The sequence below is a fragment of the Cynara cardunculus genome (assembly GCF_001531365.2).
Source record: "Cynara cardunculus var. scolymus isolate 2C chromosome LG 10, CcrdV1, whole genome shotgun sequence".
Taxonomy (NCBI): domain Eukaryota; kingdom Viridiplantae; phylum Streptophyta; class Magnoliopsida; order Asterales; family Asteraceae; genus Cynara; species Cynara cardunculus.
In genome coordinates this window covers 2659748-2665415 of record NC_037537.1, presented here as the reverse complement: position 1 = coordinate 2665415, position 5668 = coordinate 2659748, and positions in this window count along the sequence as shown.

Genomic DNA, 5668 nt, shown 5'->3' with positions numbered 1-5668 from the left:
TAGGTGGAAGAGAGAGAAATTAATTTTTTAATAAAGATTGGGGTTTGGTTTGTGAATAAAGATAGTCTAATGACCGGTTATGGTTTTTTTCAAAAAACAAGGTCTTGCCCAGCGGATTTGTGACCGATTATGGGCTTGGCCCGATTTTTCAAAACAAATGTATTTTAAAATTTGTCTTTAAATGTACTTTTAACTTTTTAAGTGTATTTGATTGAAAACCATTACAAAATTATAATAAAACGTATTTTCTTGAATGTTTTTGATTGTCATATTTACTCTCTATTCACTATATATAAGTCATATGGTATATGGGGGAAGATACCAACTCACAAACGTTTACAATTCTTGCAAAAAATGTATTTTTTAAGTATATTTAATTAGCCCAATTACATCTTTTCAAGTGTGTTAAAATAACACTATTTAAAATAATCTTCAAAAAAACTACGTAAAAAAATCGAATTTTAATTTTTTTTTACATAGGACCGGTTTGGACCTGGCATGGGCCTAGGAACGGGACCGGCACCGGTTCTCATATCCGAGCCTCATACACCTTAACCGGGCCTTCGTATTTGGGTTGAGACCAGTTACGGAATCACTATTAATCGGGACCGATTTTTGGCCACCTCTAGCAGGAGTGTGGAGCTTCCAAACACATTCAGTACTTGTCAAAAAAATTGAAATTCATGACTGAACAATCTAGAAATTACAATCATGTTCGGGTTCTAACTCTGAGAATTCGACTCCTCTCTTGCTTTATGTCCCGCTTAGATTATGATTTTTAAGTTTTTGTGTGCTTCTGAATTGAAAGAGCAAGAAAATCTCAAGTTGTTATCAGTTTTATAGAGTCTGATTTTTATTAAGTATTTATTTTAATACAAAAACTTAAAAAAAAATGCATATTTTAACAATGAAAAGTTTAGAAAAACCAAACAAACATTCTCATTTTGAATTATTAAGTTCTTGAACTTTTTTAATAAATAAATTATTAAACCTTTTCATTTTGAATGATTAAATCTCGCAAACCAAAGTCACTTGCATCCGGCAACGAGATGCAACCTAGATGAGTGCCAGGGACGTTGCAATATTTTTGGAGGCGCTATTACACCTAAAACTTTTGATTACACTACAAAATGAGATAATAAAGATACATATATACAAATTATAAAAATGAGATAAAGCATACTACTTTTGTTGTCCGGTAGAAATTAAAGTGGCACTGAAGGTAGATTATAGTTTTTACATTCGTTGATAAAATGACCTTAAACAATAAAAATTTTGGGACCCTATTCCAAATCACACATTTAACATGTTAAATAATGGCTCTGATGAGTGCATACACCAACAACTACAAAACCACTCTGGGTCTTTAACCCTAACCGCATCCTCCTATGGGTCTGAAAGGGAGTTCACATCCATAGACCACACTATTGGCTAGCTTGATGCCATCGTGGATTCTATGCCGTGATGGAAACCGACTTCCCATGCGACTTCACGATCACCGCTGTCCCTGGCTTCGATGCTCGAGAGGTCCACTTCCAATGAAGCAATGGCAAGAATGTGTTTACTTGTAGACATGTTCAAGACAAACTTTAGGTAGCGTTTGGTACGCAAACATAATTGGACAGGACAGGACAGGACAGGACAGCACAGCACAGCACAGCACAGCACAGCACAGCACAGCACAGCACAGCACAGCACAGCACAACACAGCACAGCACAGCACAGCACAGCACAGGACAGCACAGGACAGGACATGACATCACAGGACATCACAGGACAGCACAAGACAGGACTGCACAGGACAAGACTGCACAGGACAGGACAGGACAGGACAGGACATGATAGGACAAGAAGGTAGGACTGGACGGGACATGACTGAACATAACAGGAGTATGTCTGGTGTTTGGTACGATTAGGACTGGACGGGACAGAACTAGACAAGCTACCCCAAAAATTATTTGATGATTTTAAATATTATATAATAATTATAATTAACACAAATAAAATAAATAATTAAAAATTTTAATTTATAAATATTTGTACATAGTTTTCATATTTGTACCAAATTTGAATGAAAAATGTGATATAATTGATGGTAGTGGTGGTGGAGGTGGTTTTGGATATGGTGGAGATGGTGGTGGCCGACGGTAGTAGTGGCAACCGGCAGTGGTGGTCGGTGACCGACAGTGGTTATGGATTTAGAGGCAGTGGTGTTTGGTGGACGACAGTGGTTATAGAGGACATGAAGATGGTAGATTATGGTGATGTTGGCGATTGACAACGGTGGAGGAGGTAGTTGTGGTTGATGTAGTGAAGATAGTGGTGGTGGTGGTTATGGTGGAGGTGAGGTGGCAGTGAATGGTGGCGGCCGATGGTGGTCGTGGAGGAGGTTGTTGTAGTAGAGGAGGAGTTGAAGGTGGCGAACGGCGGTAGTGGTGGTGGCAATGGACGGTGGTGGTCGGTGGTCGACTATGGTAGAGGTGGCAATGGACTATGTGAATGGTGGAGGATGTTGTTGTAGTGGAAAAGGAGGTGGAGGTGGCCACCGGTAGTGGTGGCTGGGGCCGAAACTAGTGGTGATGACCATTAAAACAAATATCATATTAAGGTTATATATCAAACTAAAGTAGATTAGTAATATTTTAGTTTTTGTCCCATCTTATTGGTGGAACAAGAAAAAACCTCTTTTGTCCCATGTTGCCTACCTTGTCACAGTTCTTGTCCCTGTCCCATGTCGCGCCAAACGTGGGACAGTGGGTTCTTGTTCTGTCCCATGCTGCGCCAAACATGGGACAGTGAGTTTTGTCCCGTCCCGTCCCATGTACCAAACGCAACTTAGTACCAAGAGACAGATATTTCCCTCGACTATGACATCTACAACCAAGATTCAGATGGTCGACGATCGTAATACCCACGGTCGTAGTCATCGTCGACCACAAGATCTTCGCCCCTTGGTCGAGGATTATTTTCTTCAATCCTTAATCGATGATCGGAATTTCCTTCGACGCACGATACCAAGGACTTACACCTATTACATCGACCGTTGCACATTGTCTTTATTTTAGGAATAAAAATGCACGCGATCTATAGCTCACAAGATCATAACGTCAAAACCAAGATTCAACACAATTTAATACCAACATTCAAGTCATTTAATAACAGTCACAATCGACGGTTGAATTAAGAAATTGTACACTATGCGCTCTTAATCGCAATTCATAGTTTTTTTGAATTTTATGGTTGTACATTATGCTCTTTGACTTGTCTTTAAGAGTTTTGATGTAAATGTGTTATAAGGTGGTATATTTATATTTATATTTATATTTATATTTATATCTATATTTATATTCATAGTTGTTGAATGATTAAGATCTTGACTTCCAAAAATCTTCTCTATTTAGATATATGATCTTAAGATCTTGACTGTCAAAAATTTATATTATATTATAAAGCATTTGATAAAACTCTTAAAAATAATTTTTTTATGCATGAAGTACTATGTATTAATACATATTACTTAAAATTTAATATTACAAGTAAATTGTGCGTAAGTACAACTTATTAGAGCTCCATTCTTGAATTCGTATAACTAACTGTAGATAAACATAATCAAATACAGGATAAACCTCTCATCTTAAATATAAAAAATCTAAAATATAATTATGATTAATCATTATTTTTATAAAAAATTATTGTTAAGCCAAAAATAAATTACTTCATTTTGACCTACATTAAAGTATAATAAAAATTTGAATTAAAGAAATTGTACAAAAAAAAAATTAAATAGTTAATTTTATATTAATATCGATATATTTTTTCATATTTTTATGATATTCTTCAAATTTATTTTTATTCAAAAATAAAAACGTTATCTTCCTCAAAACCATATAAATCATATTATATCAACATAGACGAAATTTAAAACGAAAAATTAAAATAAAGATGTATCCCACGACATTGCGCGAGTACCTTTCTAGTCATATCTAATGGATGAGATCACTTGTCACATTCTCAACATTTATGGTCTTCTCTTTCAAACCCTCTCATACACACACGCATTGGATCAGTGAGAATGAGAGTTATGGTGAACAAAACATCCATATACATTCATATACCCTCTTCTACGTCCAACTACCTTTATTCACATAATTTTTTCATCATGACCAAAACATTAACAAATTTCTACATGTGAAAGTGATTAAATATATATAAAATGTCGTGAAAGTGACATAAAAATGAATATAAACTTGAAGATAAAGGTAGATGAATGTAGTTAAAGATACTGAAAGTAGTTGAAAAAAATTAAATTAGATTAAAAGGTCAACTATTTAAAATGCTCATAATTGTTCTTACCATTCTCACCATAATTGTTTTTTTCTCACACGATCCCTCATCTATATATATACACATATAGTGACAGATTTAAATAAGAAGACTAAATGTCGTGAGAAAGTAAGAAAGAAATATTCATATGTGAATTATTGAAAAAAAAAATCTAATTGAAGATATATAGGTGAACCCCATATGAATAATCTATATTGTCGGTTCGTATATGCATCTTCAAATAGATTTTTTTTGGTATTCTTTCAATGATTCACATATGAACATTGTTGTAACCTTCTTTTCTAACCTTCTCATGATATTTATTCTTATTAGAATCGCCTCCTCTATATATATATATATATATATATATACACACACACATATATATATAGTCTCTCGAACTACAAAATGCCAAAGAGCTAATAAACAATGAGTTGTGTATTTTTATGGATTTTAACTTTCTTGGTTTTATGATCGTTGAAGATTTTGATCACCTTGATATATTCGCATGATGGAAAGAAAAGGAGGCCCAATTTTCGATTCTCGCAGCGGTAGCAAGAGAACTACTAACCGTGCAAGCTAGTATTGTAGCTTCAAAATCTGATTTTTTTTTCTTCAATGGCAGGGTGCTTTCAGAACGAAGGATAAGGCCACACCGGAATCGATTGAGGTTTGTGTTTGCCTGCTGGATTATACGGATAGTAAGGATCGGATTCTAGACACATATTTACTAGAAAAAGAACTTCCCTACGTCGATGAAGATATGACCGGACGAAGAAGTAAGCATATATGTCGAGCATGTCCCAAATGTTTGCTTACAATGAATTTGAGTACACAAGATCATGAAGATATTTTGGATGATGAGTATTACCTGATGACGTTTTATTAGACATTTTAATATATTGTATGATTTTATAAAGTTAACGTTTTTTTGGTATTTATAATTAGATAAGTAAAAATATTACTGCGTCTGTTATGGTTAACAGTTACACCAGTCACAAAAGTTACACCAGTCACAAAAGGGACTTACATTTTGACTGGAGAATGGGTTAACCGATTTACCCACCTCTACTTTTTTAGAAATGTTTGATTTTTTATCGAAATATGGACCAATAAAAGAGCAGAAGGATCATATGAGAATGAGAGTTAAGTTGAGAAGCATAAGAAGAAATCTGGACCCTTGATCACCTTTAATCTCAAACTTATCCATGAATCGCGCTTGATACGGGGGTTGATCTCAGTGCATCTCATCCTAATGTGCATCCAAGGGTGAAAATCCCTTCTTACGCTTCTCATTTTAACTTTCCTTCTCACCATAACTCAACCCTAAAAGAGCAAATAATAA